The sequence below is a fragment of the Bufo bufo genome, chromosome 3, assembly GCF_905171765.1.
Source record: "Bufo bufo chromosome 3, aBufBuf1.1, whole genome shotgun sequence".
Taxonomy (NCBI): Eukaryota; Metazoa; Chordata; class Amphibia; order Anura; family Bufonidae; genus Bufo; species Bufo bufo.
This window is the reverse complement of record NC_053391.1, coordinates 289,038,512-289,052,784: the sequence shown is the minus strand read 5'-3', so window position 1 is coordinate 289,052,784 and position 14,273 is coordinate 289,038,512.

Here is a 14,273-nt window from a genome sequence, read left to right as displayed (position 1 = left end):
CTCTGTTATTTACATTCTTGTCCATCATCCCATCCCATGCGTCCATAGATTGGGCACATACCATGAGAAGAGGGGCACGGCAAATATCCCTCCATAATTGTTGAGCTTTAAATGTACGTCACAAAAAACAGCAAAAGTTTTGCTGTTCGTTTAAACCAGATGGATGGACTGTTTTGAGATAGAAGATCCATTTAGCCTCGCATTGCAGGATCCTTCTATCAAAATCACCTCCTCGGGTGCCAGGTTTAATTTTTTCAATTCCAGAGAAGGATAGACAGTCCGGTCTCCCTCCATGTTTGGTGTTAACGTGACGTGCCACCGATGTGTCTTTTTCGTTTCTTATATCGCTCAAATGTTCTCCTATTCTCCTCCTAAACTCCCTACAAGTCTTCCCAATATACTCTTCGCCACATTCGCATGTAATCTTGTACACCAGACCTGTGCTTCTGCAGTTAATAAAGTCCGTAATTGTATAGACTTTATTTGTGTTGTTACTCCTGAATGACTTCGCTTTGACCATAAAGGGGCACGCCACGCATCTACCACATTTGTGGTTTCCACTGATGCCTCTTTCCAGCCAAGTCTTAGGCTTGGACCCTGATGTATAATGGCTGTGTACCAGCATATCGCGGATGCTTCTGCCCCGTCTGTAAGTGATGCTGGGGTACCCCTTTATGGCCCCGCGAACATCAGGATCCATTAAGAGCACGTGCCAATGTTTTGAGATGATATCTCTGATACCTGAGGAACAACCATTAAAGGTACTAATAAGACGGATCTCTCTGTCATCACTGGGGCTATTGTTTGCAGGGGCATCTGTTCTTGGCGTCAGGAGAGACACTCTGTCCTTGTTCAGGGCGGTCTGGTAAGCTGGTGTAAGCACACCCACTGGATAGCCGCGGTCCAAAAAGCGGGTTTTTAAGTCGCCCGCCTGTCTCACGAAATCCGAGCGCTTAGAGCAATTTCGTCTAAGACGCAGGTACTGACCTCTTGGTATTCCCTTCCTGAGGGGGTATGGATGGCTACTTTCCCACCTCAGGAGGGAATTGGTCGAGGTAGGCTTACGGTATATTGATGTTTCCAGGCATCCCTGATGGTTTAGATTTATTGTGATGTCAAGGAAAGGAAGTTTAGATGGGTCACATTCAGATGTAAAATGGAGGCCAATCTCGTTCTGATTTAGTTGTCGAACCCATGCCGAGAAGGTCTCCATGCTTCCCTTCCAGATGACAAAAACATCATCAATAAAGCGAGCCCATTTTTGGACATGCTGCAGCTCGATCGCGCATTCATCCCTGAATACAATAGTGTTCTCCCACCAGCCCAGGAACAAATTAGCATACGATGGGGCACATGGGCTCCCCATCGCGGTGCCCCTGAGCTGGTGGAAGAAACGTCCATTGAAGAGAAAGTAATTTCTCCCAAATGAGAATTCAAGTAGTTCTAATACAAAGGCACTATGTGCCTGGAAGTGTCTCCCCCTAGATGATAGAAAATATGATACAGCATGAAGGCCCCACTTGTGTGGGATGGATGAGTATAATGCTTCGACATCCACACTACCCAAAATGCAGCCCTCATCCAGCTGTATGCCCTCCAACTGTCGTAGGAGGTCCCCAGTGTCTTTTACATGGGATGACAGTGAGAGAACGAATGGTGCCAGAATCTTATCTATATATATGCCTAAGTTTTGGCTCAGGCTATCAATGCCTGATACGATCGGGCGCCCTTTTAAAGGCTTATAGCCTTTATGCACTTTGGGAAGACTGTAAAAAGTGGCAATTTGGGGGTGTGCTGGATACATAAATTCATATTCTTCTTGACTGATAAGTTTGGCATATTTTGCCCTGTCTAGTATATTTTTTAACTCTTTTTTATACACAGGAGTTGGATCACCTGGTAGAATTTCATAACAGTCCCGTGGGGCTAGTAGAGTCTCACAGATTTCCTCATAAACCTTTGTACTCAGGATGACTGTGTTCCCACCTTTATCCGATGGCTTGATGACAATGCCCTTATTTTTAGACAAGTCATCAAGAGCACACAGTTCATCCTGAGTACAATTCTGAGGTGCTGAATACATATGTGTGGTCTCAAGATCTTTACTGACAAGTTTAAGGAAAACGTCCACACAGTTCGTCTCGCCTATAGGCGGAGTCCTTCTACTCTTATTTTTAAAAGGTGTGAAAGGGCCCTCACCCAAAGCTGGTTCATCAGTTGTCGACAGACTTTCCAACAATTTGACATCGGATATCATGTCTCGGGGAACACCCATTTCTATGCTCTGTTTCTTTTCGATGTTGCAGTAAAGCTTATACCAGCGCAGTTTGCGTGCGAATAGATGCAAATCTACAATAGTTTTAAATGGGTTTTATTTGGGTGTTGGGACAAAGGAGAGGCCCTTCTCCAGAACCTTGGTCTCAGTATTTGTTAAGGTATAATCGGATAAATTAATTATTTTTGGGCCGGCACTGTTGTTACTGCCTGGGGTTGTTGTTGTTGTGGTGCCCGATTGCGTAGGGGGTATGTTGAGCTCTGGTCTAAAAAACCTTGTCCTACCTTATTGTAGTAACCCCCCCGGTTATTTTTTCTACCACGCCCACGACCTTTAGTTAAATTTTTCCGATTACCTGTATAATGATCTTTTTCTGATCCTGACAGATCCGTCTCAGTTGATGAGATATCGGTGTCTCTTTCAATTACTCTCCTCCTTTCAACTGTTTGAACGTATACTTTATTTTCTTTAAAATCAGCTAGATCTCGGGTAAACTGTTTATGTAAGATGGTACTGGAACTTGTCTAGAGAGGTCTGGAGTTGTTTCTCCTTTGTCCCAAAATCCGTTTCCTGTGCAAAGGTTTGTGTAATGACTATCTGTTCTCGTAATTTACTCTCAAGTCCTGTCAGAGTCTGTCGCTCCTGATCAATAAGGAGTCTCATGAACCTTAATGAGCTACTAGTAGCCTCAGATTCCCATTTGCTCATTAGTGAAGCATTTCTGCATCGAGTCGCGGGTGTCAGATTAATGCGCAAACCACGTGGAACAATATTATTTTCTAGATAGTGTTCAAGGCTTTGTACCTCCCACCACGAGACTATCTGTTCCTTATATACTTTTTCAAGTTCTTTAAATGCGGCACCATATGATGGAACGTATTTCCTCTGGCAGAATACTCTATCAGAGAAAACTTCCTTGGCCTCAGTCAGCCAGCTATCAGAGTCAAAGCCTGTACTCAGAAATCCTGCCATATCTGATATATGTACCAATTAGAATAAAACAGTCCCTATCCCCCTAGGCAGGCAGGAAAGCCACAATAGGGCCTTGTCAGGATCAGAAAAAGATCATTATACAGGTAATCGGAAAAATTTAACTAAAGGTCGTGGGCGTGGTAGGAAAAATAACCGGGGGGGTTACTACAATAAGGTAGGACAAGGTTTTTTAGACCAGAGCTCAACATACCCCCTACGCAATCGGGCACCACAACAACAACAACCCCAGGCAGTAACAACAGTGCCGGCCCAAAAATAATTAATTTATCCGATTATACCTTAACAAATACTGAGACCAAGGTTCTGGAGAAGGGCCTCTCCTTTGTCCCAACACCCAAATATAACCCATTTAAAACTATTGTAGATTTGCATCTATTCGCACGCAAACTGCGCTGGTATAAGCTTTACTGCAACATCGAAAAGAAACAGAGCATAGAAATGGGTGTTCCCCGAGACATGATATCCGATGTCAAATTGTTGGAAAGTCTGTCGGCAGCTGATGAACCAGCTTTGGGTGAGGGCCCTTTCACACCTTTTAAAAATAAGAGTAGAAGGACTCCGCCTATAGGCGAGACGAACTGTGTGGACGTTTTCCTTAAACTTGTCAGTAAAGATCTTGAGACCACACATATGTATTCAGCACCTCAGAATTTTACTCAGGATGAACTGTGTGCTCTTGATGACTTGTCTAAAAATAAGGGCATTGTCATCAAGCCATCGGATAAAGGTGGGAACACAGTCATCCTGAGTACAAAGGTTTATGAGGAAATCTGTGAGACTCTACTAGCCCCACGAGCCAAAACTTAGGCATATATATAGATAAGATTCTGGCACCATTCGTTCTCTCACTGTCATCCCATGTAAAAGACACTGGGGACCTCCTACGACAGTTGGAGGGCATACAGCTGGATGAGGGCTGCATTTTGGGTAGTGTGGATGTCGAAGCATTATACTCATCCATCCCACACAAGTGGGGCCTTCATGCTGTATCATATTTTCTATCATCTAGGGGGAGACACTTCCAGGCACATAGTGCCTTTGTATTAGAACTACTTGAATTCTCATTTGGGAGAAATTACTTTCTCTTCAATGGACGTTTCTTCCACCAGCTCAGGGGCACCGCGATGGGGAGCCCATGTGCCCCATCGTATGCTAATTTGTTCCTGGGCTGGTGGGAGAACACTATTGTATTCAGGGATGAATGCGCGATCGAGCTGCAGCATGTCCAAAAATGGGCTCGCTTTATTGATGATGTTTTTGTCATCTGGAAGGGAAGCATGGAGACCTTCTCGGCATGGGTTCGACAACTAAATCAGAACGAGATTGGCCTCCATTTTACATCTGAATGTGACCCATCTAAACTTCCTTTCCTTGACATCACAATAAATCTAAACCATCAGGGATGCCTGGAAACATCAATATACCGTAAGCCTACCTCGACCAATTCCCTCCTGAGGTGGGAAAGTAGCCATCCATACCCCCTCAGGAAGGGAATACCAAGAGGTCAGTACCTGCGTCTTAGACGAAATTGCTCTAAGCGCTCGGATTTCGTGAGACAGGCGGGCGACTTAAAAACCCGCTTTTTGGACCGCGGCTATCCAGTGGGTGTGCTTACACCAGCTTACCAGACCGCCCTGAACAAGGACAGAGTGTCTCTCCTGACGCCAAGAACAGATGCCCCTGCAAACAATAGCCCCAGTGATGACAGAGAGATCCGTCTTATTAGTACCTTTAATGGTTGTTCCTCAGGTATCAGAGATATCATCTCAAAACATTGGCACGTGCTCTTAATGGATCCTGATGTTCGCGGGGCCATAAAGGGGTACCCCAGCATCACTTACAGACGGGGCAGAAGCATCCGCGATATGCTGGTACACAGCCATTATACATCAGGGTCCAAGCCTAAGACTTGGCTGGAAAGAGGCATCAGTGGAAACCACAAATGTGGTAGATGCGTGGCGTGCCCCTTTATGGTCAAAGCGAAGTCATTCAGGAGTAACAACACAAATAAAGTCTATACAATTACGGACTTTATTAACTGCAGAAGCACAGGTCTGGTGTACAAGATTACATGCGAATGTGGCGAAGAGTATATTGGGAAGACTGGTAGGGAGTTTAGGAGGAGAATAGGAGAACATTTGAGCGATATAAGAAACGAAAAAGACACATCGGTGGCACGTCACGTTAACACCAAACATGGAGGGAGACCGGACTGTCTATCCTTCTCTGGAATTGAAAAAATTAAACCTGGCACCCGAGGAGGTGATTTTGATAGAAGGATCCTGCAATGCGAGGCTAAATGGATCTTCTATCTCAAAACAGTCCATCCATCTGGTTTAAACGAACAGCAAAACTTTTGCTGTTTTTTGTGACGTACATTTAAAGCTCAACAATTATGGAGGGATATTTGCCGTGCCCCTCTTCTCATGGTATGTGCCCAATCTATGGACGCATGGGATGGGATGATGGACAAGAATGTAAATAACAGAGAGGGAATCCGCCAACCGCGGCTTCCATTCCCCTCTTCCATCCCTCCGCCCCTCCCCCATGAGTGTTCAGGATGATCCTCAGACTAGACGCTGTTCCATCTGAGCATATGGGTTATGATGGTGGATACATCCCACTGTGTTTACATATAGTGCAATTGATAAGGAGTGTGCTTTCTTTGACTGGATAATGATCTCCAGTTCTAATGCTGTCACCTTTTAAACCATGAGCGCAAAGGACGCGATGGTGGAATCACCTAAAAAATAGCATTATAATATGATCATGCTCAGGTTTTCTGGCCTAAGAACCGGTCAGTATTTGAAAGGGGAGGAGCCTATACACGGTGGTAATGCCAAATAATATCTGTAATGCGATTGTGCATTTATGAAAATGACAGGCAAGGTATCAAGTGCCTGCTACGGAGGCCAAGTGTCATGAGCCTAGCAGTTGCTATGCAACAGCAACGCTCTGACTTAGGCTCCAACCTCACTTCCGGTTTAGCCGCATCATGTGACGCTGACTTCCGGTCCGGTGGAACGCACGCGAGCGGCGTGCGTTCCACGTTGAAATACATGCGTTCCACGATACCTGGACAGGTGAGTCAACTGATCACGGGGGGCGTACACGTAGCGGAGGTAGAGGTATAAGAGGAGGCGGCTAATGACCATTCAATGCTCACCCAAACTACTGTTATGTTGGGTGAGACATGGACTGACAAGGGACACTTCCCCTGCATCAGTGAGGACAAGAGCTATCCTTTTCCTTGTCCAAAGAATACGAGGCCAAACTCACCTTGATTCTGAGTAAGTAAATTGTGGCTGTTAACTAGCCACTTTGTATGCGGTGCTCATTAATCGGTGACCTGTATTGAGTGTCTGTTTATAACTTTTATTTGTAGTTGCCCTTGAATATACATACGGAGTCCCCTGATGATGTCCAGAAGTGACAGAAACATGGCATGTAGGGCGTTATAATTAGGGCTTATTAGGTATACAGACCCATACTGAGGGAAAGGCTCGGTGTGGGGTCGCCCCTGTCGGGGCGGGTGCTCCATTGTGGTAGGCAGGCTTGAGTCCCTATCCCCCTAGGCAGGCAGGAAAGCCACAATAGGGCCTTCCAGGATATATATTGTGCCAATACCACAACAGCACCTGGTCACATCGGTCCGCGGCTAAACCATCGCCAGGACCATCCTCCACAGTTGGACCCCGCCCAGACGAGGTGAGATCCACCCATCTTTTCTTTTTATTAGTTCTTAACGGAATATGAATATGAATTGATGCAGCGGAGGAATTTATTGTTGTCTTTGTCGTCTCTCACCTAGTGTGACTTAATATTTTAAATGACCTAGTAAAGGTTACGTTTTAAATAAATCCCAGTTTACAAATAATTTTTCTGTACTTTGTCTTTAACATTCAGTAACATCCAGTAAATTGTTGTACCATAGGTACTTTATTATCCTTACCTCATACCTGGGGCACTCCAGAATATTTTTTGTATTCATCCCTGTAGGGACAACTCAGGGATAAGAATAGCCCTGGGTCCTGACCCTGCAGGCTTTCATATATCCACTAAATTTGACAAAGAGGAATTAGCCTGTCTGGAATTTCTCACTGGGATTGAGGAACCCCCTGGTGATGCCTCTGTGGATCCATTTAAGGGTGGAGTCAAATCCACCTTTTGCCCTCCTATGCCCGCCGGCAGTAGCATTGACATATTCCAACATCAAGTAATGAGAGATATTCGGGCTGTTATTTATTCTACAGCTCAACCTAATATCAGTCTTGAAGAGCAGAAAGCACTGCAGTGGCTGCGCTCCAGAAATGATGTGGTGGTAAAGCCGGCGGACAAGGGGGGCAATGTAGTTCTCATGTCCAAAGAGTACTATATAGGTGAAGCCCTCAGACAACTGGGGGATACTTGCGTGTATGAGAGGGAACGGGGGGATCCCATAGCTAGGACCCAGCATCTACTTAGGTCCCTTGTTATTAAATATGTGGAGGCAGGTTTCCTCCCTAAAAATATGCTGGACAAACTTGTTCCCTCGTTTCCAGCTAGACCATCGTGGTACTTTCTCCCTAAAGTCCACAAGTCGCTGAGCCACCCCCCTGGACGTCCCATCGTGGCAGGGATTGGCTCAGTGACGGAGCCTCTGTCTAAATATGTAGACTGGCTCTTGAGGCTGGCTCTGGTAAGTGCCCCTGCTTATCTCAGGGACAACAATGATTTCTTATTGGCTTTAAAGGAACTGCATTGGCAGGAAGGGTACCAGTTGGTATCCCTCGATGTGAAAAGCCTCTACACCCGCATCCCTCATGGTGCTCGTGTAGAGGCGGTCCTTGACATCATAATTAATTTGGGAAAAAGTCAGATTTTTTGTGATTTCATTGGGGAGGTACTTGAATTTATTTTAACCAACAATGTGTTCCAGTTTGGAAACGAGTGGTATAGGCAAAAGCTGGGTACAGCTATGGGGACCCCCGTCTACTGCACATTCGCAAATATGTACCTCGCCAGATTAGAAGATAGTTTTATCTAGTCTACTATGAACCCATTCTTACCCAAATTAAAAACGTTTTTACGTTTTGTGGACGACGTGTTCATAGTATGGGAAGGTACAGAGATTGTGTGGCGAGTTTGTTAAATACCTCAATACGAATGACATGGGAATCACATTTACCCTCAATTTTGGAGGTACCAGATTGGAGTTTCTGGATGTGGCTGTCCTGGTTGAGGGCGACGAGTTGGTCACGGAGGGCTTTCGCAAGCCCACGGCGACCAACTCCTTGCTCCACCACAACAGCTTCCACCCACAAAATGTGAAAAAAGCCGTACCCTACGGACAGTTCATCAGATTGAGGCGAATAAATAGTAGGGATAGTGGATACCACAGACAGGCATCTGATTTAAAACAGCGATTGTTGGAGAGAGGGTACTCAGAAGAATTACTCAACAAGGATATGAAGAGAGTAGAGGAGGGCTTCTCCCAGAATGATCTACTTATGAGCAGTAGTTGTAGAAATAAACAGAACAAGACCAATAGTGGGGGTGCAAGGTTTGCATTCTCCTTTAAATACAGTCCCATTGCAGAGCGTATTCGTTCAGTAATATTCAAGAATTGGGACATTTTGAGGAGAGATGCAACCCTGAGCGAACTTACAGAACAGAAGCCACTTATATCTTTCAGAAGCCACACGATCAAAGATAGACTTGTGAGAAGCAGGTTCCAGTCTACTAAAGGTAACAATTGGCTTAAGAGTAACATACCAAAGGGCAACTTTAGATGTGGCAGCTGCTCACTATGCCCCCAGAATTCCCAAAATAAATATATTGAGTTTGCAGGCACCGAACATAGAATCAACAGTTTCATCAACTGCAGGAGCACGTATGTGGTGTATCTACTGCTTTGCAGCTGCGGGCAATTCTATATTGGGAAGACAATCAGGTGCATGTTCGAAAGAGTGAGGGAGCATTTCAATTCCGTGAAAACAGAAAAGGTTTGCCTGAGATTTATAGACCACGTAAGAAGTGTTCATGGAGGTAACGTGGATTGTATCTCTTTCACAGGGCTAGAGATTGTATTCGCCCCTATGCAGGGAGGGGACAGACATCGCCTCCTCCTACAGAGGGAAACAAGGTGGATTTTGCGTACTCAAGCTCTGGGTGAGCTTGGATTAAATGACAGGAATGATTTGAGTCCATTCTTATAGTTATATGTTGCACACGTAATTGTCATGTGGAAGTGTAGTGCTTGGTATATATAGTTGTTACGGTACATGTATATTTTTCTATTAACCTTTGATGTGGGCGCAACTTTGTTTTCTGTTACTATGACAACGGGCAGCGCCGGCATTTAAAAGGCTGACGCGAATATACGCGCTGACGCACAGCCTGAGGAAGCGCTTGTAGCGCGAAACGGCCATCGCTGTTTGATGCGTGACTAAAGAATTGTCTGCCCCCTGCTACATCTTATATATGGAATAAAAGCACCGTTATTGTTTCAACACACTGGTGAGTGCCGCTGTATATTTCTTCTCCTACATCGTACCTATCAAAGTAATATTCCCCATCCAATTGAAATCCTAACGAATTAAACCCCTCCGGGCACACTGGTAATAAACGAAACGCTGATTTTATATCCGCTTTAGCCAATAAGCAATCCTTAGCGAACAAATTCAACAACTTGACTGCCTCATCAAAAGAACTATAAGATACAGAACATAACTGACTATCAATTTCATCATTAAGCGAATATTTCTCATTACATGCGAGGGTCTGCAGGTGAGTTGATGAACTGACCCTCTAAAACACTACATGCGAGGGCCTGAAGGTGAGCTAACCCTCTAAAAGATATATATATATATATATATATATAAAAAAAAAATAATTAAAGATTCTAAATAAGAATACGATAAAGAAAAACCCATCAGCAAACATTTATCAAAGTAATATTCCCCGTCCAATTGAAATCCTAACGAATTAAACCCCTCCGGGCACACTGGTAATAAATGAAACGCTGATTTTATATCCGCTTTAGCCAATAAGCAATCCTTACCGAACAAATTCAACAACTTGACTGCCTCATCAAAAGATACAGAATATAACTGACTATCAATTTCATCATTAAGCGAATATTTCTCCGGGTAAGATAAATGATGGATTAACCTAAATTCATTGGAAGCTTTCTTAGGTGCCAAACCCAGGGGGGAAAATACGAAAATCTTGAAATGGTGGATCTGAATAAGGACCCGCCACTCTACTCGCTAAGACTTCTTTATTAATTTTGTTCCTAACCACTTCAATATTTAAATGGACAGAATTTAAATTCTCAGTCCAAATACAACCTGGACCTTTAAATCTAGGAACCAAAAAACCCTCACTAAAACCCCTAAACAGAAGCTCCGCCTTCTCCCAATTTAGATATATTCCTAACGACGGAAGAATGTTTAGTAACTTCACCGAAGTCTGCGCTTTTTGTAAATTCCTGACTAGTGTAGATCTGTTGGGATCCAGAAGCCCTTAAACACCTGAACATAGGATGTGGACCCGAACAGACTGAACATTCGTGCTTGTACCTACATGAATTCAACCATACCCTTCTTTATAATGTTTTGTAATCCCCCACTCTGCTGCTTTGTTGAAACAGCTGACATCTGAGGAAGCATCAGACTGAGCAATAAGACCACGTCCTTGCTTCCCCACTTCCCCAAACCTGGGTGAACTGCTAATTTCTGTTGAAAATCGTATCAATATGCTGGAACAATCCTACACACAATTGGGGATGCTTTGCCACTAAAAAAGAAGCATAAATACAGAATGCCTGTAACCAATTGTTAAATGATCTAGGTACGACTCTTCTCCTTTCATCCTCTGACCTTTCATCCGACTTCTTATCAGCTCTAAAAACCTCTTTGGCTGAAGGTAGCAGGGATAAAATGTCCACATACTCGCGTCGCCAAATCTTTTCTTTCACAGCACTAGTCAGATGAAAGCCCAAGGGTGAAGCCTCGCAAGACAAAGCCTCTTTCAAACAAGACTCATTAACCCCTACCGCATTTTCAAGAACTGTCCCCCCCTCACCAGCAGCGACAGTAGCCACCGATGAAGGATGGTCAGCCCATGTCACGACAGGCAGGCGAAGACAAGCCGGCTCTGCCCTAGTAGCTGCACCTTGGGCCAGATCCGAAAATACTTTAGTTAAACCCTGTAAAAAAGAAATATTCTGATTATCAGGCCTGCCACTGAATGCCTGCCACTGGTCTCACTACAATGCTGCTGCTCCAGGTCTTCCAGTGGCGACCTAGCTATCTCCCCAGGACTAGGCTGCGAGACCGCTGACCTGGGTGGAGACCGCTGGTGCCTGCCCACTCTTGAGCTTCTCCTTGGTGAATATGTACCCCTTGGCCTCTTCTTCCTAGTAGAAGACCTGGCCGGCGCTTCCGAATGACGGGATCCTGCAGAAACATCCACTTCCGGGACCGGACTTGACGCTGACGTCCTGTACTTGGCTCCTCCTCTTCCGGCGCATGAGAAACTGTGCCACCATCGCCTCCCCAGCCAGCATTCTGCGCAGCCATTCCTCGCCGCCACAGGTAAGAGCTCTTTTGTGAATCTGGCTGAGGAGAGCTTCAACGCCGCCGGGCTCCATGCTCCTCCACCAGAAACTTGATTGAAGAATTTGTAAACCAGTGCTGCTCTTCTATCTTCCAAGCCGCTGCTTCTATGGTCCGGACGTCCGGGAAAGAAGTTCTGAAAGCCACCGGAGATCCTCACCACCGGAGTATCCGCCGAATCTCCGCTGATGCCAACACCGCCGCCGATTCTTCCACAGAAGGAGATGGAAGAACTTCCATCTTGAATCTTAACACGATGACTGAATCCTCAATGTAAGTACCGCTCCATAAATAGCCGAAATTCCCGCCACAAAGGGCCCATCACCAATCAAAGTTCAATTTAAAAATAGAAAATATGCCCAACAACTAGGCAGCAACAGATCTAACCAATAGTAATGCTGGACAGCCATCCAGCAACCAAATTGAACCAATCCTGAAGCTGTCTGACTTGTCACCGGCTTACTGAAAATCTGAATAGAAATTAAGAGAAAAATAGGAGGGGGGGGGAAGGGGGGGGGGAAAGACCACAAAAACATCCTATGTTTCAATTACACCATGAGGGGCAAAGCCAATTATGGCCGTGCCCCCGACATTCCTGGCCATTTTTAATGGAAATTTCGGATGCAGATTCCACATGAACAGGACACTTCTTTTTCTGCTGTGTGCTTTAAAAAACAACAAACAGAACCAAAATGTAGTGAAAATTAACATGCGGATTCCCCATTGAAGTCACCAAGGAAGATCTGTATGACTTTTTTGGTGCAGAATCAGAGCCAAAGATCTGTCATTTGAACATACAGACATAGGGTTGCCACCCAGACGGTAACTCACCAGCCATGCCGGTAATGCCCCTTCTGGTGCCGGTAATATTAATTGCCGGTATTTTCCTGTACTGACTGTTACTAATGAGCACTTCCATTGTGGAGCGCTCAATAGTACAGCCATTTAACACCCCCCCCCCCCCCCCCACACACACACACACACTTGTGTTAAGAAAAATATATATATAACTCCCCTAACCTGCACTCCAACGTGATAACGTTTCGCAGGTCCTGCTGCTACCTGGTAATGTTCACCGAGGCGCTATCAAATGGAGGAGGTGTCTTATTTTTTTTTTTTTTTTTAGCACAAGCATGGAAGGGGGCATTATTAATATTGGGAGGCTCTAATGGGGGCATTAGTACATATGGGTTTAGTTATGGGGGCATTACTATTACTGGGGAACCTAATGGGGGCATATTACCTGGGTACAAATGGGGACATTACTATTACTGGGGGCTTTAATATTACTGGGGGGCTCTAATGGGTACATTATTAATTCTGGGGGGTGCTAATTGGGGCATCAATATTACTGAGGGCACTAATGGGGGTATTATTAATTCTGGGGGTGCTAATGGAGGCATTATTAATTCGGGGGCACTATTAATTCTGGGGGGTGCTAATGGGGCATTATTAATTCTGGGGGGTACTAATGGAGGCATTACTATTACTGTGGGCACTAATGGGGGGCATTATCAATTTGGGGGGCACTAATGGAGGTATTACTATTACTGGGGGCACTAATGGGAGGCATTACTAATACTGGATGGCACTAATGGAGGCATTACTATTACTGGGGGAACTAATGGGGGGCAATATCAATTTTGGGGGGGCACAAATGGAGGTATTACTGAGGGCACTAATGGGAGGCATTATTAATACTGGATGGCACTAATGGCATTACTATTACTGGGGGCACTAATGGGGGACATTATCAATTCTGGGGGGGGGCACCGTTGCCGGCGCATTAACCCTTAATGTGCCATGGTCAGCACTGACCGCGGCACGTGCGATGTAGGGCGGGGATTGGCGCTGCCATCGAGACCCGATGGCATGGAAGTGAAAAAAAGTGAAAAAAAAGTTGAAAAAAAAGTTTTTACGTTTCAAGTAAAAAAAAAACAAAAAAAGTCATTTTCCACAAAAAAAGTAAAAAAACAATTGTCAAAAATAGGGAAAAAAAGAAAAGTAGACATATTAGGTATCGCCGCGTCCTTATCGACTGGCTCTATAAACATACCACATGACCTATCCTCTCAGATGAACACCGTAAAAAAATAAAAAATAAAAACTGTGCTAAATAAACAATTTTTTTGTCACCTTACAACACTAAAAGTACAACACCAAGCGATCAAAAAGACGTATGCCCGCCAAAATAGTACCAATCTAAACCGTCACCTCATCCCGCAAAAAATGAGCCCCTTCCTAAAACAATCTCCCAAAAAAAAATAAAAAATATGGCTCAGAATATGGAGACACTAAAACATAGTTTTTTGTTGTTTTAAAAATGCTGTTATTGTGTAAAACTTAAAGAGGACCTTTCACTAGATAAAAAAAATCAAAACTAACTATACCAGGGGTGCACAACT